Here is a 26,159-nt window from a genome sequence, read left to right as displayed (position 1 = left end):
AAGTAAAATCTGAAATAATGATGAAATTGTGTGTATCCAAAGTTAAGACTCGTGATTTGTCGCCCTCTGGTGTGTAAAAGGTGCAAAAGCTTAAAGCACCTGGTATTCCCAGGTGGTCTCCCATCCAAGTACTGACCAGGCCCGAGCCTGCCTGGCTTCCGAGATCGGTCGAGATCGGGCGTATTCAGGCTAGTATGGCCGTAAGCCAGGGAGGCTGTCCCTGACGCTCTACTTAAAGGGAAGGCAATATCCGTTTCTGCCGTTCATACTTACAGTTGAACTGTCTCTCTACTCTAAAGCCCGGGACACACCAGCGCGCCGCAGACAGTCCCTGCTAACACGCCACGTTGTGGCAACGTTGTGGCAACGTTGTGCGTTAGCTGGGGTGCCACACCAGACCGGAACTATATTTTACAAAACGAACACATTGTCTTGATAAAACAGCTGTAATTGAGTGCCTGACACGCCAGTCAAGCGCAATCTTGAGAAGGTGTGCATTTCAGAAAGGATTTCAATTGACATGCAGTATGAAACTGAAAGGAGGTTGCATCACTATGATGCATAACATTGCATGTATTGTATTTTCAAGTGTGTGCATTCATCCTGTTGTCATTTTGTTTTGAAAGCAGAAGAATCATTCAACAGGTTGCTGAGACAAATGTAAACCAGTAAAACATATGAAGAGAAACAAACCTTGAATATAAGTTCAGTTGTTTAAACATTTGACAAACTATGGTGAGGGGGTAAGAAAACACACAAATTCAGCAGCTCCTGTATTTCAATACACCAGAACCCAATATTATTGGCGAGTCGGGTAGTCCATCATCACAGTTCGAGGGCAGGCATCATTTCAGTAATTTCATCCCGTTGCATTCACATCCGTGCCTTGAATGAGATTGAATGTGATCTTTGCTCTCAAGTATGTTCCCAAGTTTTACACTTTCGTGCTTTGCATGAATGGGAATGGAACCGTGTGTGTTGAATGAGGCTCCTTGTGAGCACTGAACTTTGTCCGGTGGAGTTCCTTTTTGTGTTGCTGTAATTGTGTCATTTCTCGATGAGAAAGATTAGGCAACATTTAGTCACTTCTAGCCATGATGCTCAATTTATTTACGAATGTACCCTAGTTACTAGGGACCGTTTACGTTGGAGAACAAGATCTATTGTATGCCTGTGTATTTGGGGAAGTCAAATCTGAAATAATGATGAAATTGCGTGTATCCAAAGTTAAAACTCGTGATTTGTCGCCCTCTGGTGTGTAAAAGATGCAAAAGCTTACAGCACCTGGTATTCCCAGGCGGTCTCCCATCCAAGTACTGACCAGGCCCGAGCCTGCTTGGCTTCCGAGATCGGACGAGATCGGGCGTATTCAGGCTAGTATGGCCGTAAGCCAGGGAGGCTGTCCCTGACGCTCTACTTAAAGGGAAGGCAATATCCGTTTCTGCCGTTCATACTTACAGTTGAACTGTCTCTCTACTCTAAAGCCCGGGACACACCAGCGCGCCGCAGACAGTCCCTGCTAACACGTCACGTTGTGGCAACATTGTGGCAACGTTGTGCGTTAGCTGGGGTGCCACACCAGACCGGAACTATGTATTACAAAACGAACACATTGTCTTGATAAAACAGCTGTAATTGAGTGCCTGACACGCCAGTCAAGCGCAATTTTGAGAAGGTGTGCATTTCAGTAAGGATTTCAATTGACATGCAGTATGAAACTGAAAGGAGGTTGCATCACTATGATGCATAACATTGCATGTATTGTATTTTCAAGTGTGTGCATTCATCCTGTTGTCATTTTGTTTTGAAAGCAGAAGAATCATTCAACAGGTTGCTGAGACAAATGTAAACCAGTAAAACATATGAAGAGAAACAAACCTTGAATATAAGTTCAGTTGTTTAAACATTTGACAAACTATGGTGAGGGGGTAAGAAAACACACAAATCCAGCAGCTCCTGTATTTCAATACACCAGAACCCAATATTATTGGCGAGTCGGGTAGTCCATCATCACAGTTCGAGGGCAGGCATCATTTCAGTAATTTCATCCCGTTGCATTCACATCCGTGCCTTGAATGAGATTGAATGTTATCTTTGCTCTCAAGTATGTTCCCAAGTTTTACACTTTCGTGCTTTGCATGAATGGGAATGGAACCGTGTGTGTTGAATGAGGCTCCTTGTGAGCACTGAACTTTGTCCGGTGGAGTTCCTTTTTGTGTTGCTGTAATTGTGTCATTTCTCGATGAGAAAGATTAGGCAACATTTAGTCACTTCTAGCCATGATGCTCAATTTATGTACGAATGTACCCTAGTTACTAGGGACCGTTTACGTTGGAGAACAAGATCTATTGTATGCCTGTGTATTTGGGGAAGTCAAATCTGAAATAATTATGAAATTGCGTGTATCCAAAGTTAAAACTCGTGATTTGTCGCCCTCTGGTGTGTAAAAGATGCAAAAGCTTACAGCACCTGGTATTCCCAGGCGGTCTCCCATCCAAGTACTGACCAGGCCCGAGCCTGCTTGGCTTCCGAGATCGGACGAGATCGGGCGTATTCAGGCTAGTATGGCCGTAAGCCAGGGAGGCTGTCCCTGACGCTCTACTTAAAGGGAAGGCAATATCCGTTTCTGCCGTTCATACTTACAGTTGAACTGTCTCTCTACTCTAAAGCCCGGGACACACCAGCGCGCCGCAGCCAGTCCCTGCTAACACGCCACGTTGTGGCAACATTGTGGCAACATTGTGGCAACGTTGTGCGTTAGCTGGGGTGCCACACCAGACCGGAACTATATATTACAAAACGAACACATTGTCTTGATAAAACAGCTGTAATTGAGTGCCTGACACGCCAGTCAAGCGCAATCTTGAGAAGGTGTGCATTTCAGTAAGGATTTCAATTGACATGCAGTATGAAACTGAAAGGAGGTTGCATCACTATGATGCATAACATTGCATGTATTGTATTTTCAAGTGTGTGCATTCATCCTGTTGTCATTTTGTTTTGAAAGCAGAAGAATCATTCAACAGGTTGCTGAGACAAATGTAAACCAGTAAAACATATGAAGAGAAACAAACCTTGAATATAAGTTCAGTTGTTTAAACATTTGACAAACTATGGTGAGGGGGTAAGAAAACACACAAATCCAGCAGCTCCTGTATTTCAATACACCAGAACCCAATATTATTGGCGAGTCGGGTAGTCCATCATCACAGTTCGAGGGCAGGCATCATTTCAGTAATTTCATCCCGTTGCATTCACATCCGTGCCTTGAATGAGATTGAATGTGATCTTTGCTCTCAAGTATGTTCCCAAGTTTTACACTTTCGTGCTTTGCATGAATGGGAATGGAACCGTGTGTGTTGAATGAGGCTCCTTGTGAGCACTGAACTTTGTCCGGTGGAGTTCCTTTTTGTGTTGCTGTAAATGTGTCATTTCTCGATGAGAAAGATTAGGCAACATTTAGTCACTTCTAGCCATGATGCTCAATTTATTTACGAATGTACCCTAGTTACTAGGGACCGTTTACGTTGGAGAACAAGATCTATTGTATGCCTGTGTATTTGGGGAAGTCAAATCTGAAATAATGATGAAATTGCGTGTATCCAAAGTTAAAACTCGTGATTTGTCGCCCTCTGGTGTGTAAAAGATGCAAAAGCTTACAGCACCTGGTATTCCCAGACGGTCTCCCATCCAAGTACTGACCAGGCCCGAGCCTGCTTAGCTTCCGAGATCGGACAAGATCGGGCGTATTCAGGCTAGTATGGCCGTAAGCCAGGGAGGTTGTCCCTGACGCTCTACTTAAAGGGAAGGCAATATCCGTTTCTGCCGCTCATACTTGCAGTTGAACTGTCTCTCTATTCTAAAGTCCGGGACACACCAGCGCGCCGCAGATAGTCCCTGCTAACACGCCACGTTGTGGCAACGTTGTGCGTTAGCTGGGGTGCCACACCAGACCGGAACTATATTTTACAAAACGAACACATTGTCTTGATAATACAGCTGTAATTGAGTGCCTGACACGCCAGTCAAGCGCAATCTTGAGAAGGTGTGCATTTCAGTAAGGATTTCAATTGACATGCAGTATGAAACTGAAAGGAGGTTGCATCACTATGATGCATAACATTGCATGTATTGTATTTTCAAGTGTGTGCATTCATCCTGTTGTCATTTTGTTTTGAAAGCAGAAGAATCATTCAACAGGTTGCTGAGACAAATGTAAACCAGTAAAACATATGAAGAGAAACAAACCTTGAATATAAGTTCAGTTGTTTAAACATTTGACAAACTATGGTGAGGGGGTAAGAAAACACACAAATCCAGCAGCTCCTGTATTTCAATACACCAGAACCCAATATTATTGGCGAGTCGGTTAGTCCATCATCACAGTTCGAGGGCAGGCATCATTTCAGTAATTTCATCCCGTTGCATTCACATCCGTGCCTTGAATGAGATTGAATGTGATCTTTGCTCTCAAGTATGTTCCCAAGTTTTACACTTTCGTGCTTTGCATGAATGGGAATGGAACCGTGTGTGTTGAATGAGGCTCCTTGTGAGCACTGAACTTTGTCCGGTGGAGTTCCTTTTTGTGTTGCTGTAATTGTGTCATTTCTCGATGAGAAAGATTAGGCAACATTTAGTCACTTCTAGCCATGATGCTCAATTTATTTACGAATGTACCCTAGTTACTAGGGACCGTTTACGGTGGAGAACAAGATCTATTGTATGCCTGTGTATTTGGGGAAGTAAAATCTGAAATAATGATGAAATTGTGTGTATCCAAAGTTAAAACTCGTGATTTGTCGCCCTCTGGTGTGTAAAAGGTGCAAAAGCTTACAGCACCTGCTATTCCCAGGCGGTCTCCCATCCAAGTACTGACCAGGCCCGAGCCTGCTTGGCTTCAGAGATCGGACGAGATCGGGCGTATTCAGGCTAGTATTTTCCGTAAGCCAGGGAGGTTGTCCCTGACGCTCTACTTAAAGGGAAGGCAATATCCGTTTCTGCCGTTCATACTTACAGTTGAACTGTCTCTCTACTCTAAAGCCCGGGACACACCAGCGCGCCGCAGACAGTCCCTGCTAACACGCCACGTTGTGGAAACGTTGTGGCAACGTTGTGCGTTAGCTGGGGTGCCACACCAGACCGGAACTATATTTTACAAAACGAACACATTGTCTTGATAAAACAGCTGTAATTGAGTGCCTGACTTGCCAGTCAAGCGCAATCTTGAGATGGTGTGCATTTCAGTAAGGATTTCAATTGACATGCAGTATGAAACTGAAAGGAGGTTGCATCACTATGATGCATAACATTGCATGTATTGTATTTTCAAGTGTGTGCATTCATCCTGTTGTCATTTTGTTATGAAAGCACAAGAATCATTCAACAGGTTGCTGAGACAAATGTAAACCAGTAAAACATATGAAGAGAAACAAACCTTGAATATAAGTTCAGTTGTTTAAACATTTGACAAACTATGGTGAGGGGGTAAGAAAACACACAAATCCAGCAGCTCCTGTATTTCAATACACCGGAACCCAATATTATTGGCGAGTCGGGTAGTCCATCATCACAGTTCAAGGGCAGGCATCATTTCAGTAATTTCATCCCGTTGCATTCACATCCGTGCCTTGAATGAGATTGAATGTGATCTTTGCTCTCAAGTATGTTCCCAAGTTTTACACTTTCGTGCTTTGCATGAATGGGAATGGAACCGTGTGTGTTGAATGAGGCTCCTTGTGAGCACTGAACTTTGTCCGGTGGAGTTCCTTTTTGTGTTGCTGTAATTGTGTCATTTCTCGATGAGAAAGATTAGGCAACATTTAGTCACTTCTAGCCATGATGCTCAATTTATTTACGAATGTACCATAGTTACTAGGGACCGTTTACGTTGGAGAACAAGATCTATTGTATGCCTGTGTATTTGGGGAAGTCAAATCTGAAATAATGATGAAATTGCGTGTATCCAAAGTTAAAACTCGTGATTTGTCGCCCTCTGGTGTGTAAAAGATGCAAAAGCTTACAGCACCTGGTATTCCCAGGCGGTCTCCCATCCAAGTACTGACCAGGCCCGAGCCTGCTTAGCTTCCGAGATCGGACGAGATCGGGCGTATTCAGGCTAGTATGGCCGTAAGCCAGGGAGGCTGTCCCTGACGCTCTACTTATAGGGAAGGCAATATCCGATTCTGCCGTTCATACTTACAGTTGAACTGTCTCTCTACTCTAAAGCCCGGGACACACCAGCGCGCCGCAGACAGTCCCTGCTAACACGCCACGTTGTGGCAACGTTGTGCGTTAGCTGGGGTGCCACACCAGACCGGAACTATATTTTACAAAACGAACACATTGTCTTGATAATACAGCTGTAATTGAGTGCCTGACACGCCAGTCAAGCGCAATCTTGAGAAGGTGTGCATTTCAGTAAGGATTTCAATTGACATGCAGTATGAAACTGAAAGGAGGTTGCATCACTATGATGCATAACATTGCATGTATTGTATTTTCAAGTGTGTGCATTCATCCTGTTGTCATTTGTTTTTGAAAGCAGAAGAATCATTCAACAGGTTGCTGAGACAAATGTAAACCAGTAAAACATATGAAGAGAAACAAACCTTGAATATAAGTTCAGTTGTTTAAACATTTGACAAACTATGGTGAGGGGGTAAGAAAACACACAAATCCAGCAGCTCCTGTATTTCAATACACCAGAACCCAATATTATTGGCGAGTCGGGTAGTCCATCATCACAGTTCGAGGGCAGGCATCATTTCAGTAATTTCATCCCGTTGCATTCACATCCGTGCCTTGAATGAGATTGAATGTGATCTTTGCTCTCAAGTATGTTCTCAAGTATGTTCCCAAGTTTTACACTTTCGTGCTTTGCATGAATGGGAATGGAACCGTGTGTGTTGAATGATGCTCCTTGTGAGCACTGAACTTTGTCCGGTGGAGTTCCTTTTTTGTTGCTGTAATTGTGTCATTTCTTGATGAGAAAGATTAGGCAACATTTAGTCACTTCTAGCCATGATGCTCAATTTATTGACGAATGTACCCTATTTACTAGGGACCGTTTACGTTGGAGAACAAGATCTATTGTATGCCTGTGTATTTGGGGAAGTAAAATCTGAAATAATGATGAAATTGCGTGTATCCAAAGTTAAAACTCGTGATTTGTCGCCCTCTGGTGTGTAAAAGGTGCAAAAGCTTACAGCACCTGGTATTCCCAGGCGGTCGCCCATCCAAGTACTAACCAGGCCCGAGTCTGCTTGGCTTCCGAGATCGGACGAGATCGGGCGTATTCAGGCTAGTATGGCCGTAAGCCAGGGAGGCTGTCCCTGACGCTCTACTTAAAGGGAAGGCAATATCCGTTTCTGCCGTTCATACTTACAGTTGAACTGTCTCTCTACTCTAAAGCCCGGGACACACCAGCGCGCCGCAGACAGTCCCTTCTTACACGCCACGTTGTGGCAACGTTGTGGCAACGTTGTGCGTTAGCTGGGGTGTCACACCAGACCGGAACTATATTTTACAAAACGAACACATTGTCTTGATAAAACAGCTGTAATTGAGTGCCTGACACGCCAGTCAAGCGCAATCTTGAGAAGGTGTGCATTTCAGTAAGGATTTCAATTGACATGCAGTATGAAACTGAAAGGAGGTTGCATCACTATGATGCATAACATTGCATGTAGTGTATTTTCAAGTGTGTGCATTCATCCTTTTGTCATTTTGTTTTGAAAGCAGAAGAATCATTCAACAGGTTGCTGAGACAAATGTAAACCAGTAAAACATATGAAGAGAAACAAACCTTGAATATAAGTTCAGTTGTTTAAACATTTGACAAACTATGGTGAGGGGTTAAGAAAACACACAAATCCAGCAGCTCCTGTATTTCAATACACCAGAACCCAATATTATTGGCGAGTCGGGTAGTCCATCATCACAGTTCGAGGGCAGGCATCATTTCAGTAATTTCATCCCGTTGCATTCACATCCGTGCCTTGAATGAGATTGAATGTGATCTTTGCTCTCAAGTATGTTCCCAAGTTTTACACTTTCGTGCTTTGCATGAATGGGAATGGAACCGTGTGTGTTGAATGAGGCTCCTTGTGAGCACTGAACTTTGTCCGGTGGAGTTCCTTTTTGTGTTGCTGTAATTGTGTCATTTCTCGATGAGAAAGATTAGGCAACATTTAGTCACTTCTAGCCATGATGCTCAATTTATTTATGAATATACCCTAGTTACTAGGGACCGTTTACGTTGGAGAACAAGATCTATTGTATGCCTGTGTATTTGGGGAAGTCAAATCTGAAATAATGATGAAATTGCGTGTATCCAAAGTTAAAACTCGTGATTTGTCGCCCTCTGTTGTGTAAAAGATGCAAAAGCTTACAGCACCTGGTATTCCCAGGCGGTCTCCCATCCAAGTACTGTCCAGGCCTGAGCCTGCTTAGCTTCCGAGATCGGACGAGATCGTGCGTATTCAGACTAGTATGGCCGTAAGCCAGGGAGGGTGTCCCTGACGCTCTACTTAAAGGGAAGGCAATATCCGTTTCTGCCGCTCATACTTGCAGTTGAACTGTCTCTCTACTCTAAAGTCCGGGACACACCAGCGCGCCGCAGACAGTCCCTGCTAACACGAAACGTTGTGGCAACGTTGTGCGTTAGCTGGGGTGCCACACCAGACCGGAACTATATTTTACAAAACGAACACATTGTCTTGATAAAACAGCTGTAATTGAGTGCCTGACACGCCAGTCAAGCGCAATCTTGAGAAGGTGTGCATTTCAGTAAGGATTTCAATTGACATGCAGTATGAAACTGAAAGGAGGTTGCATCACTATGATGCATAACATTGCATGTAGTGTATTTTCAAGTGTGTGCATTCATCCTGTTGTCATTTTGTTTTGAAAGCAGAAGAATCATTCAACAGGTTGCTGAGACAAATGTAAACCAGTAAAACATATGAAGAGAAACAAACCTTGAATATAAGTTCAGTTGTTTAAACATTTGACAAACTATGGTGAGGGGGTAAGAAAACACACAAATCCAGCAGCTCCTGTATTTCAATACACCAGAACCCAATATTATTGGCGAGTCGGGTAGTCCATCATCACAGTTCGAGGGCAGGCATCATTTCAGTAATTTCATCCCGTTGCATTCACATCCGTGCCTTGAATGAGATTGAATGTGATCTTTGCTCTCAAGTATGTTCCCAAGTTTTACACTTTCGTGCTTTGCATGAATGGGAATGGAACCGTGTGTGTTGAATGAGGCTCCTTGTGAGCACTGAACTTTGTCCGGTGGAGTTCCTTTTTGTGTTGCTGTAATTGTGTCATTTCTCGATGAGAAAGATTAGGCAACATTTAGTCACTTCTAGCCATGATGCTCAATTTATTTATGAATATACCCTAGTTACTAGGGACCGTTTACGTTGGAGAACAAGATCTATTGTATGCCTGTGTATTTGGGGAAGTCAAATCTGAAATAATGATGAAATTGCGTGTATCCAAAGTTAAAACTCGTGATTTGTCGCCCTCTGTTGTGTAAAAGATGCAAAAGCTTACAGCACCTGGTATTCCCAGGCGGTCTCCCATCCAAGTACTGTCCAGGCCTGAGCCTGCTTAGCTTCCGAGATCGGACGAGATCGTGCGTATTCAGACTAGTATGGCCGTAAGCCAGGGAGGGTGTCCCTGACGCTCTACTTAAAGGGAAGGCAATATCCGTTTCTGCCGCTCATACTTGCAGTTGAACTGTCTCTCTACTCTAAAGTCCGGGACACACCAGCGCGCCGCAGACAGTCCCTGCTAACACGAAACGTTGTGGCAACGTTGTGCGTTAGCTGGGGTGCCACACCAGACCGGAACTATATTTTACAAAACGAACACATTGTCTTGATAATACAGCTGTAATTGAGTGCCTGACACGCCAGTCAAGCGCAATCTTGAGAAGGTGTGCATTTCAGTAAGGATTTCAATTGACATGCAGTATGAAACTGAAAGGAGGTTGCATCACTATGATGCATAACATTGCATGTATTGTATTTTCAAGTGTGTGCATTCATCCTGTTGTCATTTTGTTTTGAAAGCAGAAGAATCATTCAACAGGTTGCTGAGACAAATGTAAACCAGTAAAACATATGAAGAGAAACAAACCTTGAATATAAGTTCAGTTGTTTAAACATTTGACAAACTATGGTGAGGGGGTAAGAAAACACACAAATCCAGCAGCTCCTGTATTTCAATACACCAGAACCCAATATTATTGGCGAGTCGGGTAGTCCATCATCACAGTTCGAGGGCAGGCATCATTTCAGTAATTTCATCCCGTTGCATTCACATCCGTGCCTTGAATGAGATTGAATGTGATCTTTGCTCTCAAGTATGTTCCCAAGTTTTACACTTTCGTGCTTTGCATGAATGGGAATGGAACCGTGTGTGTTGAATGAGGTTCCTTGTGAGCACTGAACTTTGTCCGGTGGAGTTCCTTTTTGTGTTGCTGTAATTGTGTCATTTCTCGATGAGAAAGATTAGGCAACATTTAGTCACTTCTAGCCATGATGCTCAATTTATTTACGAATGTACCCTAGTTACTAGGGACCGTTTACGTTGGAGAACAAGATCTATTGTATGCCTGTGTATTTGGGGAAGTCAAATCTGAAATAATGATGAAATTGCGTGTATCCAAAGTTAAAACTCGTGATTTGTCGCCCTCTGGTGTGTAAAAGATGCAAAAGCTTACAGCACCTGGTATTCCCAGGCGGTCTCCCTTCCAAGTACTGACCAGGCCCGAGCCTGCTTAGCTTCCGAGATCGGACGAGATCGGGCGTATTCAGGCTAGTATGGCCGTAAGCCAGGGAGGGTGTCCCTGACGCTCTAGTTAAAGGGAAGGCAATATCCGTTTCTGCCGCTCATACTTACAGTTGAACTGTCTCTCTACTCTAAAGCCCGGGACACACCAGCGCGCCGCAGACAGTCCCTGCTAACACGCCACGTTGTGGCAACGTTGTGGCAACGTTGTGCGTTAGCTGGGGTGCCACACCAGACCGGAACTATATTTTACAAAACGAACACATTGTCTTGATAAAACAGCTGTAATTGAGTGCCTGACACGCCAGTCAAGCGCAATCTTGAGAAGGTGTGCATTTCAGTAAGGATTTCAATTGACATGCAGTATGAAACTGAAAGGAGGTTGCATCACTATGATGCATAACATTGCATGTAGTGTATTTTCAAGTGTGTGCATTCATCCTGTTGTCATTTTGTTTTGAAAGCAGATGAATCATTCAACAGGTTGCTGAGACAAATGTAAACCAGTAAAACATATGAAGAGAAACAAACCTTGAATATAAGTTCAGTTGTTTAAACATTTGACAAACTATGGTGAGGGGGTAAGAAAACACACAAATCCAGCAGCTCCTGTATTTCAATACACCAGAACCCAATATTATTGGCGAGTCGGGTAGTCCATCATCACAGTTCGAGGGCAGGCATCATTTCAGTAATTTCATCCCGTTGCATTCACATCCGTGCCTTGAATGAGATTGAATGTGATCTTTGCTCTCAAGTATGTTCCCAAGTTTTACACTTTCGTGCTTTGCATGAATGGGAATGGAACCGAGTGTGTTGAATGAGGCTCCTTGTGAGCACTGAATTTTGTCCGGTGGAGTTCCTTTTTGTGTTGCTGTAATTGTGTCATTTCTTGATGAGAAAGATTAGGCAACATTTAGTCACTTCTAGCCATGATGCTCAATTTATTTACGAATGTACGCTAGTTACTAGGGACCGTTTACGTTGGAGAACAAGATCTATTTTATGCCTGTGTATTTGGGGAAGTAAAATCTGAAATAATGATGAAATTGTGTGTATCCAAAGTTAAAACTCGTGATTTGTCGCCCTCTGGTGTGTAAAAGGTGCAAGAGGTTACAGCACCTGGTATTCCCAGGCGGTCTCCCATCCAAGTACTGACCAGGCCCGAGCCTGCTTGGCTTCCGAGATCGGACGAGATCGGGCATATTCAGGATAGTATGGCCGTAAGTCAGGGAGGCTGTCCCTGACGCTCTACTTAAAGGGAAGGAAATATCCGTTTCTGCCGTTCATACTTGCAGTTGAACTGTCTCTCTACTCTAAAGCCCGGGACACAGCAGCGCGCCGCAGACAGTCCCTGCTAACACGCCACGTTGTGGCAACATTGTGCGTTAGCTGGGGTGCCACACCAGACCGGAACTATATTTTACAAAACGAACACATTGTCTTGATAATACAGCTGTAATTGAGTGCCTGACACGCCAGTCAAGCGCAATCTTGAGAAGGTGTGCATTTCAGTAAGGATTTCAATTGACATGCAGTATGAAACTGAAAGGAGGTTGCATCACTATGATGCATAACATTGCATGTATTGTATTTTCAAGTGTGTGCATTCATCCTGTTGTCATTTTGTTTTGAAAGTAGAAGAATCATTTTTGCTGAGGTTGCTGAGACAAATGTAAACCAGTAAAACATATGAAGAGAAACAAACCTTGAATATAAGTTCAGTTGTTTAAACATTTGACAAACTATGGTGAGGGGGTAAGAAAACACACAAATCCAGCAGCTCCTGTATTTCAATACACCAGAACCCAATATTATTGGCGAGTCGGGTAGTCCATCATCACAGTTCGAGGGCAGGCATCATTTCAGTAATTTCATCCCGTTGCATTCACATCCGTGCCTTGAATGAGATTGAATGTGATCTTTGCTCTCAAGTATGTTCCCAAGTTTTACACTTTCGTGCTTTGCATGAATGGGAATGGAACCGTGTGTGTTGAATGAGGTTCCTTGTGAGCACTGAACTTTGTCCGGTGGAGTTCCTTTTTGTGTTGCTGTAATTGTGTCATTTCTCGATGAGAAAGATTAGGCAACATTTAGTCACTTCTAGCCATGATGCTCAATTTATTTACGAATGTACCCTAGTTACTAGGGACCGTTTACGTTGGAGAACAAGATCTATTGTATGCCTGTGTATTTGGGGAAGTCAAATCTGAAATAATGATGAAATTGCGTGTATCCAAAGTTAAAACTCGTGATTTGTCGCCCTCTGGTGTGTAAAAGATGCAAAAGCTTACAGCACCTGGTATTCCCAGGCGGTCTCCCATCCAAGTACTGACCAGGCCCGAGCCTGCTTAGCTTCCGAGATCGGACGAGATCGGGCGTATTCAGGCTAGTATGGCCGTAAGCCAGGGAGGGTGTCCCTGACGCTCTAGTTAAAGGGAAGGCAATATCCGTTTCTGCCGCTCATACTTACAGTTGAACTGTCTCTCTACTCTAAAGCCCGGGACACACCAGCGCGCCGCAGACAGTCCCTGCTAACACGCCACGTTGTGGCAACGTTGTGGCAACGTTGTGCGTTAGCTGGGGTGCCACACCAGACCGGAACTATATTTTACAAAACGAACACATTGTCTTGATAAAACAGCTGTAATTGAGTGCCTGACACGCCAGTCAAGCGCAATCTTGAGAAGGTGTGCATTTCAGTAAGGATTTCAATTGACATGCAGTATGAAACTGAAAGGAGGTTGCATCACTATGATGCATAACATTGCATGTAGTGTATTTTCAAGTGTGTGCATTCATCCTGTTGTCATTTTGTTTTGAAAGCAGATGAATCATTCAACAGGTTGCTGAGACAAATGTAAACCAGTAAAACATATGAAGAGAAACAAACCTTGAATATAAGTTCAGTTGTTTAAACATTTGACAAACTATGGTGAGGGGGTAAGAAAACACACAAATCCAGCAGCTCCTGTATTTCAATACACCAGAACCCAATATTATTGGCGAGTCGGGTAGTCCATCATCACAGTTCGAGGGCAGGCATCATTTCAGTAATTTCATCCCGTTGCATTCACATCCGTGCCTTGAATGAGATTGAATGTGATCTTTGCTCTCAAGTATGTTCCCAAGTTTTACACTTTCGTGCTTTGCATGAATGGGAATGGAACCGAGTGTGTTGAATGAGGCTCCTTGTGAGCACTGAATTTTGTCCGGTGGAGTTCCTTTTTGTGTTGCTGTAATTGTGTCATTTCTTGATGAGAAAGATTAGGCAACATTTAGTCACTTCTAGCCATGATGCTCAATTTATTTACGAATGTACGCTAGTTACTAGGGACCGTTTACGTTGGAGAACAAGATCTATTTTATGCCTGTGTATTTGGGGAAGTAAAATCTGAAATAATGATGAAATTGTGTGTATCCAAAGTTAAAACTCGTGATTTGTCGCCCTCTGGTGTGTAAAAGGTGCAAGAGGTTACAGCACCTGGTATTCCCAGGCGGTCTCCCATCCAAGTACTGACCAGGCCCGAGCCTGCTTGGCTTCCGAGATCGGACGAGATCGGGCATATTCAGGATAGTATGGCCGTAAGTCAGGGAGGCTGTCCCTGACGCTCTACTTAAAGGGAAGGAAATATCCGTTTCTGCCGTTCATACTTGCAGTTGAACTGTCTCTCTACTCTAAAGCCCGGGACACAGCAGCGCGCCGCAGACAGTCCCTGCTAACACGCCACGTTGTGGCAACATTGTGCGTTAGCTGGGGTGCCACACCAGACCGGAACTATATTTTACAAAACGAACACATTGTCTTGATAATACAGCTGTAATTGAGTGCCTGACACGCCAGTCAAGCGCAATCTTGAGAAGGTGTGCATTTCAGTAAGGATTTCAATTGACATGCAGTATGAAACTGAAAGGAGGTTGCATCACTATGATGCATAACATTGCATGTATTGTATTTTCAAGTGTGTGCATTCATCCTGTTGTCATTTTGTTTTGAAAGCAGAAGAATCATTCAACAGGTTGCTGAGACAAATGTAAACCAGTAAAACATATGAAGAGAAACAAACCTTGAATATAAGTTCAGTTGTTTAAACATTTGGCAAACTATGTTGAGGGGGTAAGAAAACACACAAATCCAGCAGCTCCTGTATTTCAATACACCAGAACCCAATATTATTGGCGAGTCGGGTAGTCCATCATCACAGTTCGAGGGCAGGCATCATTTCAGTAATTTCATCCCGTTGCATTCACATCCGTGCCTTGAATGAGATTGAATGTGATCTTTGCTCTCAAGTATGTTCCCAAGTTTTACACTTTCGTACTTTGCATGAATGGGAATGGAACCGTGTGTGTTGAATGAGGCTCCTTGTGAGCACTGAACTTTGTCCGGTGGAGTTCCTTTTTGTGTTGCTGTAATTGTGTCATTTCTCGATGAGAAAGATTAGGCAACATTTAGTCAATTCTAGCCATGATGCTCAATTTATTTACGAATGTACCCTAGTTACTAGGGACCGTTTACGTTGGAGAACAAGATCTATTGTATGCCTGTGTATTTGGGGAAATCAAATCTGAAATAATGATGAAATTGCGTGTATCCAAAGTTAAAACTCGTGATTTGTCGCCCTCTGGTGTGTAAAAGATGCAAAAGCTTACAGCACCTGGTATTCCCAGGCAGTCTCCCATCCAAGTACTGACCAGGCCCGAGCCTGCTTAGCTTCCGAGATCGGACGAGATCGGGCGTATTCAGGCTAGTATGGCCGTAAGCCAGGGAGGCTGTCCCTGACACTCTACTCAAAGGGAAGGCAATATCCGTTTCTGCCGTTCATACTTACAGTTGAACTGTCTCTCTACTCTAAAGCCCGGGACACACCAGCGCGCCGCAGACAGTCCCTGCTAACATGCCACGTTGTGGCAACGTTGTGCGTTAGCTGGGGTGCCACAACAGACCGGAACTATATTTTACAAAACGAACACATTTGTCTTGATAAAACAGCTGTAATTGAGTGCCTGACACGCCAGTCAAGCGCAATCTTGAGAAGGTGTGCATTTCAGTAAGGATTTCAATTGACATGCAGTATGAAACTGAAAGGAGGTTGCATCACTATGATGCATAACATTGCATGTATTGTATTTTCAAGTGTGTGCATTCATCCTGTTGTCATTTTGTTTTGAAAGCAGAAGAATCATTCAACAGGTTGCTGAGACAAATGTAAACCAGTAAAACATATGAAGAGAAACAAACCTTGAATATAAGTTCAGTTGTTTAAACATTTGACAAACTATGGTGAGGGGGTAAGAAAACACACAAATCCAGCAGCTCCTGTATTTCAATACACCAGAACCCAATATTATTGGCGAGTCGGGTAGTCCATCATCACAGTTCGAGGGCAGGCATCATTTCAGTAATTTCATCCCGTTGCATTCACATCCGTGCCTTGAATGAGATTGAATGTGATCTTTGCTCTCAAGTATGTTCCCAAGTTTTACACTTTCGTACTTTGCATGAATGGGAATGGAACCGTGTGTGTTGAATGAGGCTCCTTGTGAGCACTGAACTTTGTCCGGTGGAGTTCCTTTTTGTGTTGCTGTAATTGTGTCATTTCTTGATGAGAAAGATTAGGCAACATTTAGTCAATTCTAGCCATGATGCTCAAATTATTTACGAATGTACCCTAGTTACTAGGGACCGTTTACGTTGGAGAACAAGATCTATTGTATGCCTGTGTATTTGGGGAAGTCAAATCTGAAATAATGATGAAATTGCGTGTATCCAAAGTTAAAACTCGTGATTTGTCGCCCTCTGGTGTGTAAAAGATGCAAAAGCTTACAGCACCTGGTATTCCCAGGCAGTCTCCCATCCAAGTACTGACCAGGCCCGAGCCTGCTTAACTTCCGAGATCGGACGAGATCGGGCGTATTCAGGCTAGTATGGCCGTAAGCCAGGGAGGCTGTCCCTGACGCTCTACTTAAAGGGAAGGCAATATCCGTTTCTGCCGTTCATACTTACAGTTGAACTGTCTCTCTACTCTAAAGCCCGGGACACACCAGCGCGCCGCAGACAGTCCCTGCTAACACGAAACGTTGTGGCAACGTTGTGCGTTAGCTGGGGTGCCACACCAGACCGGAACTATATTTTACAAAACGAACACATTGTCTTGATAATACAGCTGTAATTGAGTGCCTGACACGCCAGTCAAGCGCAATCTTGAGAAGGTGTGCATTTCAGTAAGGATTTCAATTGACATGCAGTATGAAACTGAAAGGAGGTTGCATCACTATGATGCATAACATTGCATGCATTGTATTTTCAAGTGTGTGCATTCATCCTGTTGTCATTTTGTTTTGAAAGCAGAAGAATCATTCAACAGGTTGCTGAGACAAATGTAAACCAGTAAAACATATGAAGAGAAACAAACCTTGAATATAAGTTCAGTTGTTTAAACATTTGACAAACTATGGTGAGGGGGTAAGAAAACACACAAATCCAGCAGCTCCTGTATTTCAATACACCAGAACCCAATATTATTGGCGAGTCGGGTAGTCCATCATCACAGTTCGAGGGCAGGCATCATTTCAGTAATTTCATCCCGTTGCATTCACATCCGTGCCTTGAATGAGATTGAATGTGATCTTTGCTCTCAAGTATGTTCCCAAGTTTTACACTTTCGTGCTTTGCATGAATGGGAATGGAACCGTGTGTGTTGAATGAGGCTCCTTGTGAGCACTGAACTTTGTCCGGTGGAGTTCCTTTTTGTGTTGCTGTAATTGTGTCATTTCTTGATGAGAAAGATTAGGCAACATTTAGTCACTTCTAGCCATGATGCTCAATTTATTTACGAATGTACCCTAGTTACTAGGGACCGTTTACGTTGGAGAACAAAATGTATTGTATGCCTGTGTATTTGGGGAAGTCAAATCTGAAATAATGATGAAATTGTGTGTATCCAAAGTTAAAAATCGTGATTTGTCACCCTCTGGTGTGTCAAAGGTGCAAAAGCTTAAAGCACCTGGTATTCCCAGGCGGTCTCCTATTCAAGTACTGACCAGGCCCGAGCCTGCTTGGCTTCCGAGATCGGACGAGATCGGGCGTATTCAGGCTAGTATGGCCGTAAGCAAGTGAGACTTTCCCTGACGCTCTACTTAAAGGGAAGGCAATATCCGTTTCTGCCGTTCATACTTACAGTTGAACTGTCTCTCTACTCTAAAGCCCGGGACATACCAGCGTGTCGCAGAAAGTCCCTGCTAACACGCCACGTTGTGGCAACGTTGTGGCAACGTTGTGCATTAGCTGGGGTGCCACACCAGACCGGAACTATATTTTACAAAACGATCACATTGTCTTGATAAAACAGCTGTAATTGAGTGCCTGACACGCCAGTCAAGCGCAATCTTGAGAAGGTGTGCATTTCAGTAAGGATATCAATTGACATGCAGTATGAAACTGAAAGGAGGTTGCATCACTATGATGCATAACATTGCATGTATTGTATTTTCAAGTGTGTGCATTCATCCTGTTGTCATTTTGTTTTGAAAGCAGAAGAATCATTCAACAGGTTGCTGAGACAAATGTAAACCAGTAAAACATATGAAGAGAAACAAACCTTGAATATAAGTTCAGTTGTTTAAACATTTGACAAACTATGGTGAGGGGGTAAGAAAACACACAAATCCAGCAGCTCCTGTATTTCAATACACCAGAACCCAATATTATTGGCGAGTCGGGTAGTCCATCATCACAGTTCGAGGGCAGGCATCATTTCAGTAATTTCATCCCGTTGCATTCACATCCGTGCCTTGAATGAGATTGAATGTGATCTTTGCTCTCAAGTATGTTCCGAAGTTTTACACTTTCGTGCTTTGCATGAATGGGAATGGAACCGTGTGTGTTGAATGAGGCTCCTTGTGAGCACTGAACTTTGTCCGGTGGAGTTCTTTTTGTGTTGCTGTAATTGTGTCATTTCTCGATGAGAAAGATTAGGCAACATTTAGTCACTTCTAGCCATGATGCTCAATTTATTTACGAATGTACCCTAGTTACTAGGGACCGTTTACGTTGGAGAACAAGATCTATTGTATGCCTGTGTATTTGGGGAAGTAAAACCTGAAATAATGATGAAATTGTCTGTATCCCAAGTTAAAACTCGTGATTTGTCGCCCTCTGGTGTGTAAAAGGTGCAAAAGCTTACAGCACCTGGTATTCCCAGGCGGTCTCCCATCCAAGTACTGACCAGGCCCAAGCCTGCTTGGCTTCCGAGATCGGACGAGATCGGGCGTATTCAGGCTAGTATGGCCGTAAGCCAGGGAGGCTGTCCCTGACGCTTTACTTAAAGGGAAGGCAATATCCGTTTCTGCCGATCATACTTACAGTTGAACTGTCTCTCTACTCTAAAGCCCGGGACACACCAGTGCGCCGCAGACAGTCCCTGCTAACACGCCACGTTGTGGCAACGTTGTGGCAACGTTGTGCGTTAGCTGGGGTGCCACACCAGACCGGAACTATATTTTACAAAACGAACACATTGTCTTGATAATACAGCTGTAATTGAGTGCCTGACACGCCAGTCAAGCGCAATCTTGAGAAGGTGTGCATTTCAGTAAGGATTTCAATTGACATGCAGTATGAAACTGAAAGGAGGTTGCATCACTATGATGCATAACATTGCATGTATTGTATTTTCAAGTGTGTGCATTCATCCTGTTGTCATTTTGTTTTGAAAGCAGAAGAATCATTCAACAGGTTGCTGAGACAAATGTAAACCAGTAAAACATATGAAGAGAAACAAACCTTGAATATAAGTTCAGTTGTTTAAACATTTGACAAACTATGGTGAGGGGGTAAGAAAACACACAAATCCAGCAGCTCCTGTATTTCAATACACCAGAACCCAATATTATTGGCGAGTCGGGTTGTCCATCATCACAGTTCGAGGGCAGGCATCATTTCAGTAATTTCATCCCGTTGCATTCACATCCGTGCCTTGAATGAGATTGAATGTGATCTTTGCTCTCAAGTATGTTCCCAAGTTTTACACTTTCGTGCTTTGCATGAATGGGAATGGAACCGTGTGTGTTGAATGAGGCTCCTTGTGAGCACTGAACTTTGTCCGGTGGAGTTCCTTTTTGTGTTGCTGTAATTGTGTCATTTCTCGATGAGAAAGATTAGGCAACATTTAGTCACTTCTAGCCATGATGCTCAATTTATTTACGAATGTACCCTAGTTACTAGGGACCGTTTACGTTGGAGAACAAGATCTATTGTATGCCTGTGTATTTGGGGAAGTAAAATCTGAAATAATGATGAAATTGTCTGTATCCCAAGTTAAAACTCGTGATTTGTCGCCCTCTGGTGTGTAAAAGGTACAAAAGCTTACAGCACCTGGTATTCCCAGGCGGTCTCCCATCCAAGTACTGACCAGGCCCGAGCCTGCTTGGCTTCCGAGATCAGACGAGATCGGGCGTATTCAGGCTAGTATGGCCGTAAGCCAGGGAGGCTGTCCCTGACGCTCTACTTAAAGGGATGGCAATATCCGTTTCTGCCGTTCATACTTACAGTTGAACTGTCTCTCTACTCTAAAGCCCGGGACACACCAGTGCGCCGCAGACAGTCCCTGCTAACACGCCACGTTGTGGCAACGTTGTGGCAACGTTGTGCGTTAGCTGGGGTGCCACACCAGACCGGAACTATATTTTACAAAACGAACACATTGTCTTGATAAAACAGCTGTAATTGAGTGCCTGACACGCCAGTCAAGCGCAATCTTGAGAAGGTGTGCATTTCAGTAAGGATTTCAATTGACATGCAGTATGAAACTGAAAGGAGGTTGCATCACTATGATGCATAACATTGCATGTATTGTATTTTCAAGTGTGTGCATTCATCCTGTTGTCATTTTGTTTTGAAAGCAGAAGAATCATTCAACAGGTTGCTGAGACAAATGTAAACCAGTAAAACATATGAAGAGAAACAAACCTTGAATATAAGTTCAGTTGTTTAAACATTTGAAAAACTATGGTGAGGGGGTAAGAAAACACACAAATCCAGCAGCTCCTGTATTTCAATACACCAGAACCCAATATTATTGGCGAGTCGGGTAGTCCATCATCACAGTTCGAGGGCAGGCATCATATCAGTAATTTCATCCCGTTGCATTCACATCCGTGCCTTGAATGAGATTGAATGTGATCTTTGCTCTCAAGTATGTTCCCAAGTTTTACACTTTCGTGCTTTGCATGAATGGGAATGGAACCGTGTGTGTTGAATGAGGCTCCTTGTGAGCACTGAACTTTGTCCGGTGGAGTTCCTTTTTGTGTTGCTGTAATTGTGTCATTTCTCGATGAGAAAGATTAGGCAACATTTAGTCACTTCTAGCCATGATGCTCAATTTATTTACGAATGTACCCTAGTTACTAGGGACCGTTTACGTTGGAGAACAAGATCTATTGTATGCCTGTGTATTTGGGGAAGTAAAATCTGAAATAATGATGAAATTGCGTGTATCCAAAGTTAAAACTCGTGATTTGTCGCCCTCTGGTGTGTAAAAGGTGCAAAAGCTTACAGCACCTGGTATTCCCAGGCGGTCTCCCATCCAAGTACTGACCAGGCCCGAGCCCGCTTGGCTTCCGAGATCTGATGAGATCGGGCGTATTCAGGCTAGTATGGCCGTAAGCCAGGGAGGCTGTCCCTGACGCTCTACTTAAAGGGAAGGCAATATCCGTTTCTGCCGTTCATACTTACAGTTGAACTGTCTCTCTACTCTAAAGCCCGGGACACACCAGCGCACCGCAGACAGTCCCTGCTAACATGCCACGTTGTGGCAACGTTGTGCGTTAGCTGGGGTGCCACACCAGACCGGAACTATATATTACAAAACGAACACATTGTCTTGATAAAACAGCTGTAATTGTGTGCCTGACACGCCAGTCAAGCGCAATCTTGAGAAGGTGTGCATTTCAGTAAGGATTTCAATTGACATGCAGTATGAAACTGAAAGGAGGTTGCATCACTATGATGCATAACATTGCATGTATTGTATTTTCAAGTGTGTGCATTCATCCTGTTGTCATTTTGTTTTGAAAGCAGAAGAATCATTCAACAGGTTGCTGAGACAAATGTAAACCAGTAAAACATATGAAGAGAAACAAACCTTGAATATAAGTTCAGTTGTTTAAACATTTGACAAACTATGGTGAGGGGGTAAGAAAACACACAAATCCAGCAGCTCCTGTATTTCAATACACCAGAACCCAATATTATTGGCGAGTCGGGTAGTCCATCATCACAGTTCGAGGGCAGGCATCATTTCAGTAATTTCATCCCGTTGCATTCACATCCGTGCCTTGAATGAGATTGAATGTGATCTTTGCTCTCAAGTATGTTCCCAAGTTTTACACTTTCGTGCTTTGCATGAATGGGAATGGAACCGTGTGTGTTGAATGAAGCTCCTTGTGAGCACTGAACTTTGTCCGGTGGAGTTCCTTTTTGTGTTGCTGTAATTGTGTCATTTCTCGATGAGAAAGATTAGGCAACATTTAGTCACTTCTAGCCATGATGCTCAATTTATTTACGAATGTACCCTAGTTACTAGGGACCGTTTACGTTGGAGAACAAGATCTATTGTATGCCTGTGTATTTGGGGAAGTCAAATCTGAAATAATGATGAAATTGCGTGTATCCAAAGTTAAAACTCGTGATTTGTCGCCCTCTGGTGTGTAAAAGATGCAAAAGCTTACAGCACCTGGTATTCCCAGGCGGTCTCCCATCCAAGTACTGACCAGGCCCGAGCCTGCTTAGCTTCCGAGATCGGACGAGATCGGGCGTATTCAGGCTAGTATGGCCGTAAGCCAGGGAGGCTGTCCCTGACGCTCTACTTAAAGGGAAGGCAATATCCGTTTCTGCCGTTCATACTTACAGTTGAACTGTCTCTCTACTCTAAAGCCCGGGACACACCAGCGCGCCGCAGACAGTCCCTGCTAACACGCCACGTTGTGGCAACATTGTGGCAACGTTGTGCGTTAGCTGGGGTGCCACACCAGACCGGAACTATATATTACAAAACGAACACATTCTCTTGATAAAACAGCTGTAATTGAGTGCCTGACACGCCAGTCAAGCGCAATCTTGAGAAGGTGTGCATTTCAGTAAGGATTTCTATTGACATGCAGTATGAAACTGAAAGGAGGTTGCATCACTATGATGCATAACATTGCATGTATTGTATTTTCAAGTGTGTGCATTCATCCTGTTGTCATTTTGTTTTGAAAGCAGAAGAATCATTCAACAGGTTGCTGAGACAAATGTAAACCAGTAAAACATATGAAGAGAAACAAACCTTGAATATAAGTTCAGTTGTTTAAACATTTGACAAACTATGGTGAGGGGGTAAGAAAACACACAAATCCAGCAGCTCCTGTATTTCAATACACCAGAACCCAATATTATTGGCGAGTCGGGTAGTCCATCATCACAGTTCGAGGGCAGGCATCATTTCAGTAATTTCATCCCGTTGCATTCACATCCGTGCCTTGAATGAGATTGAATGTGATCTTTGCTCTCAAGTATGTTCCCAAGTTTTACACTTTCGTGCTTTGCATGAATGGGAATGGAACCGTGTGTGTTGAATGAGGCTCCTTGTGAGCACTGAACTTTGTCCGGTGGAGTTCCTTTTTGTGTTGCTGTAATTGTGTCATTTCTCGATGAGAAAGATTAGGCAACATTTAGTCACTTCTAGCCATGATGCTCAATTTATTTACGAATGTACCCTAGTTACTAGGGACCGTTTACGTTGGAGAACAATATCTATTGTATGCCTGTGTATTTGGGGAAGTCAAATCTGAAATAATGATGAAATTGCGTGTATCCAAAGTTAAAACTCGTGATTTGTCGCCCTCTGGTGTGTAAAAGATGCAAAAGCTTACAGCACCTGGTATTCCCAGGCGGTCTCCCATCCAAGTACTGACCAGGTCCGAGCCTGCTTAGCTTCCGAGATCGGACGAGATCGGGCGTATTCAGGCTAGTATGGCCGTAAGCCAGGGAGGCTATCCCTGACGCTCTACTTAAAGGGAAGGCAATATCCGTTTCTGCCGCTCATACTTGCAGTTGAACTGTCTCTCTACTCTAAAGTCCGGGACACACCAGCGCGCCGCAGACAGTCCCTGCTAACACGAAACGTTGTGGCAACGTTGTGCGTTAGCTGGGGTGCCACACCAGACCGGAACTATATATTACAAAACGAACACATTGTCTTGATAAAACAGCTGTAATTGAGTGCCTGACACGCCAGTCAAGCGCAATCTTGAGAAGGTGTGCATTTCAGTAAGGATTTCAATTGACATGCAGTATGAAACTGAAAGGAGGTTGCATCACTATGATGCATAACATTGCATGTATTGTATTTTCAAGTGTGTGCATTCATCCTGTTGTCATTTTGTTTTGAAAGCAGAAGAATCATTCAACAGGTTGCTGAGACAAATGTAAACCAGTAAAACATATGAAGAGAAACAAACCTTGAATATAAGTTCAGTTGTTTAAACATTTGACAAACTATGGTGAGGGGGAAAGAAAACACACACATCCAGCAGCTCCTGTATTTCAATACACCAGAAGCCAATATTATTGGCGAGTCGGGTAGTCCATCATCACAGTTCGAGGGCAGGCATCATTTCAGTTATTTCATCCCGTTGCATTCACATCCGTGCCTTGAATGAGATTGAATGTGATCTTTGCTCTCAAGTATGTTCCCAAGTTTTACACTTTCGTGCTTTGCATGAATGGGAATGGAACCGTGTGTGTTGAATGAGGCTCCTTGTGAGCACTGAACTTTGTCCGGTGGAGTTCCTTTTTGTGTTGCTGTAATTGTGTCATTTCTCGATGAGATAGATTAGGCAACATTTAGTCACTTCTAGCCATGATGCTGAATTTATTTACGAATGTACCCTAGTTTCTAGGGACCGTTTACGTTGGAGAACAAGATCTATTGTATGCCTGTGTATTTGGGGAAGTCAAATCTGAAATAATGATGAAATTGCGTGTATCCAAAGTTAAAACTCGTGATTTGTCGCCCTCTGGTGTGTAAAAGATGAAAAAGCTTACAGCACCTGGTATTCCCAGGCGGTCTCCCATCCAAGTACTGACCAGGCCCGAGCCTGCTTAGCTTCCGAGATCGGACGAGATCGTGCGTATTCAGGCTAGTATGGTCGTAAGCAAGGGAGGCTGTCCCTGACGCTCTACTTAAAGGGAAGGCAATATCCGTTTCTGCCGCTCATACTTGCAGTTGATCTGTCTCTCTACTCTAAAGTCCGGGACACACCAGCGCGCCGCAGACAGTCCCTGCTAACACGAAACGTTGTGGCAACGTTGTGCGTTAGCTGGGGTGCCACACCAGACCGGAACTATATTTTACAAAACGAACACATTGTCTTGATAATACAGCTGTAATTGCGTGCCTGACACGCCAGTCAAGCGCAATCTTGAGAAGGTGTGCATTTCAGTGAGGAATTCAATTGACATGCAGTATGAAACTGAAAGGAGGTTGCATCACTATGATGCATAACATTGCATGTATTGTATTTTCAAGTGTGTGCATTCATCCTGTTGTCATTTTGTTTTGAAAGCAGAAGAATCATTCAACAGGTTGCTGAGACAAATGTAAACCAGTAAAACATATGAAGAGAAACAAACCTTGAATATAAGTTCAGTTGTTTAAACATTTGACAAACTATGGTGAGGGGGTAAGAAAACACACAAATCCAGCAGCTCCTGTATTTCAATACACCAGAACCCAATATTATTGGCGAGTCGGGTAGTCCATCATCACAGTTCGAGGGCAGGCATCATTTCAGTAATTTCATCCCGTTGCATTCACATCCGTGCCTTGAATGAGATTGAATGTGATCTTTGCTCTCAAGTATGTTCCCAAGTTTTACACTTTCGTGCTTTGCATGAATGGGAATGGAACCGTGTGTGTTGAATGAGGCTCCTTGTGAGCACTGAACTTTGTCCGGTGGAGTTCCTTTTTGTGTTGCTGTAATTGTGTCATTTCTCGATGAGAAAGATTAGGCAACATTTAGTCACTTCTAGCCATGATGCTCAATTTATTTACGAATGTACCCTAGTTACTAGGGACCGTTTACGTTGGAGAACAAGATCTATTGTATGCCTGTGTATTTGGGGAAGTCAAATCTGAAATAATGATGAAATTGCGTGTATCCAAAGTTAAAACTCGTGATTTGTCGCCCTCTGGTGTGTAAAAGATGCAAAAGCTTACAGCACCTGGTATTCCCAGGCGGTCTCCCATCCAAGTACTGACCAGGCCCGAGCCTGCTTAGCTTCCGAGATCGGACGAGATCGGGCGTAT

General features: G+C 43.5%; 21 non-coding genes and 2 pseudogenes across 21 annotated transcripts; all 23 read right to left on the bottom strand.

The window, feature by feature from the left end:
* Nucleotides 1–87: 87 nt before the first annotated feature.
* LOC136725754 (5S ribosomal RNA) lies at nt 88–206 on the bottom strand. Its single transcript, XR_010807677.1, has one exon. It is a non-coding gene; the product is annotated as a 5S ribosomal RNA (ribosomal RNA).
* Nucleotides 207–1,272: 1,066 nt separating this feature from the next.
* LOC136725780 (5S ribosomal RNA) lies at nt 1,273–1,391 on the bottom strand. Its single transcript, XR_010807698.1, has one exon. It is a non-coding gene; the product is annotated as a 5S ribosomal RNA (ribosomal RNA).
* Nucleotides 1,392–2,457: 1,066 nt separating this feature from the next.
* On the bottom strand, nt 2,458–2,576 carry LOC136725779 (5S ribosomal RNA). The gene has a single exon (XR_010807697.1). It is a non-coding gene; the product is annotated as a 5S ribosomal RNA (ribosomal RNA).
* A 1,077-nt stretch (nt 2,577–3,653) lies between these two features.
* On the bottom strand, nt 3,654–3,772 carry LOC136725799 (5S ribosomal RNA). Its single transcript, XR_010807714.1, has one exon. It is a non-coding gene; the product is annotated as a 5S ribosomal RNA (ribosomal RNA).
* A 1,055-nt stretch (nt 3,773–4,827) lies between these two features.
* LOC136725759 (uncharacterized) lies at nt 4,828–4,947 on the bottom strand (annotated as a pseudogene).
* A 1,066-nt stretch (nt 4,948–6,013) lies between these two features.
* LOC136725761 (5S ribosomal RNA) lies at nt 6,014–6,132 on the bottom strand. Its single transcript, XR_010807681.1, has one exon. It is a non-coding gene; the product is annotated as a 5S ribosomal RNA (ribosomal RNA).
* A 1,066-nt stretch (nt 6,133–7,198) lies between these two features.
* LOC136725798 (5S ribosomal RNA) lies at nt 7,199–7,317 on the bottom strand. Its single transcript, XR_010807713.1, has one exon. It is a non-coding gene; the product is annotated as a 5S ribosomal RNA (ribosomal RNA).
* A 1,066-nt stretch (nt 7,318–8,383) lies between these two features.
* Nucleotides 8,384–8,502, bottom strand: LOC136725801 (5S ribosomal RNA). Its single transcript, XR_010807716.1, has one exon. It is a non-coding gene; the product is annotated as a 5S ribosomal RNA (ribosomal RNA).
* A 1,055-nt stretch (nt 8,503–9,557) lies between these two features.
* On the bottom strand, nt 9,558–9,676 carry LOC136725800 (5S ribosomal RNA). Its single transcript, XR_010807715.1, has one exon. It is a non-coding gene; the product is annotated as a 5S ribosomal RNA (ribosomal RNA).
* A 1,055-nt stretch (nt 9,677–10,731) lies between these two features.
* Nucleotides 10,732–10,850, bottom strand: LOC136725786 (5S ribosomal RNA). Its single transcript, XR_010807703.1, has one exon. It is a non-coding gene; the product is annotated as a 5S ribosomal RNA (ribosomal RNA).
* Nucleotides 10,851–11,916: 1,066 nt separating this feature from the next.
* On the bottom strand, nt 11,917–12,035 carry LOC136725758 (5S ribosomal RNA). Its single transcript, XR_010807680.1, has one exon. It is a non-coding gene; the product is annotated as a 5S ribosomal RNA (ribosomal RNA).
* A 1,058-nt stretch (nt 12,036–13,093) lies between these two features.
* On the bottom strand, nt 13,094–13,212 carry LOC136725757 (5S ribosomal RNA). The gene has a single exon (XR_010807679.1). It is a non-coding gene; the product is annotated as a 5S ribosomal RNA (ribosomal RNA).
* Nucleotides 13,213–14,278: 1,066 nt separating this feature from the next.
* LOC136725756 (5S ribosomal RNA) lies at nt 14,279–14,397 on the bottom strand. Its single transcript, XR_010807678.1, has one exon. It is a non-coding gene; the product is annotated as a 5S ribosomal RNA (ribosomal RNA).
* A 1,055-nt stretch (nt 14,398–15,452) lies between these two features.
* Nucleotides 15,453–15,571, bottom strand: LOC136725787 (5S ribosomal RNA). The gene has a single exon (XR_010807704.1). It is a non-coding gene; the product is annotated as a 5S ribosomal RNA (ribosomal RNA).
* A 1,056-nt stretch (nt 15,572–16,627) lies between these two features.
* On the bottom strand, nt 16,628–16,746 carry LOC136725777 (5S ribosomal RNA). The gene has a single exon (XR_010807695.1). It is a non-coding gene; the product is annotated as a 5S ribosomal RNA (ribosomal RNA).
* Nucleotides 16,747–17,801: 1,055 nt separating this feature from the next.
* On the bottom strand, nt 17,802–17,920 carry LOC136725751 (5S ribosomal RNA). The gene has a single exon (XR_010807675.1). It is a non-coding gene; the product is annotated as a 5S ribosomal RNA (ribosomal RNA).
* Nucleotides 17,921–18,985: 1,065 nt separating this feature from the next.
* On the bottom strand, nt 18,986–19,104 carry LOC136725776 (5S ribosomal RNA). Its single transcript, XR_010807694.1, has one exon. It is a non-coding gene; the product is annotated as a 5S ribosomal RNA (ribosomal RNA).
* A 1,066-nt stretch (nt 19,105–20,170) lies between these two features.
* LOC136725788 (5S ribosomal RNA) lies at nt 20,171–20,289 on the bottom strand. Its single transcript, XR_010807705.1, has one exon. It is a non-coding gene; the product is annotated as a 5S ribosomal RNA (ribosomal RNA).
* A 1,066-nt stretch (nt 20,290–21,355) lies between these two features.
* Nucleotides 21,356–21,474, bottom strand: LOC136725784 (5S ribosomal RNA). The gene has a single exon (XR_010807702.1). It is a non-coding gene; the product is annotated as a 5S ribosomal RNA (ribosomal RNA).
* A 1,055-nt stretch (nt 21,475–22,529) lies between these two features.
* Nucleotides 22,530–22,648, bottom strand: LOC136725809 (5S ribosomal RNA). Its single transcript, XR_010807723.1, has one exon. It is a non-coding gene; the product is annotated as a 5S ribosomal RNA (ribosomal RNA).
* Nucleotides 22,649–23,714: 1,066 nt separating this feature from the next.
* On the bottom strand, nt 23,715–23,833 carry LOC136725778 (5S ribosomal RNA). The gene has a single exon (XR_010807696.1). It is a non-coding gene; the product is annotated as a 5S ribosomal RNA (ribosomal RNA).
* Nucleotides 23,834–24,888: 1,055 nt separating this feature from the next.
* On the bottom strand, nt 24,889–25,007 carry LOC136725810 (5S ribosomal RNA). The gene has a single exon (XR_010807724.1). It is a non-coding gene; the product is annotated as a 5S ribosomal RNA (ribosomal RNA).
* A 1,055-nt stretch (nt 25,008–26,062) lies between these two features.
* On the bottom strand, nt 26,063–26,159 carry LOC136725760 (uncharacterized; annotated as a pseudogene).

The sequence above is a fragment of the Amia ocellicauda genome, unplaced genomic scaffold, assembly GCF_036373705.1.
Source record: "Amia ocellicauda isolate fAmiCal2 unplaced genomic scaffold, fAmiCal2.hap1 HAP1_SCAFFOLD_223, whole genome shotgun sequence".
Classification (NCBI taxonomy): domain Eukaryota; kingdom Metazoa; phylum Chordata; class Actinopteri; order Amiiformes; family Amiidae; genus Amia; species Amia ocellicauda.
Note: the sequence above shows the minus strand (reverse complement) of the source record. Positions and strands in the feature narration are given on the sequence as shown.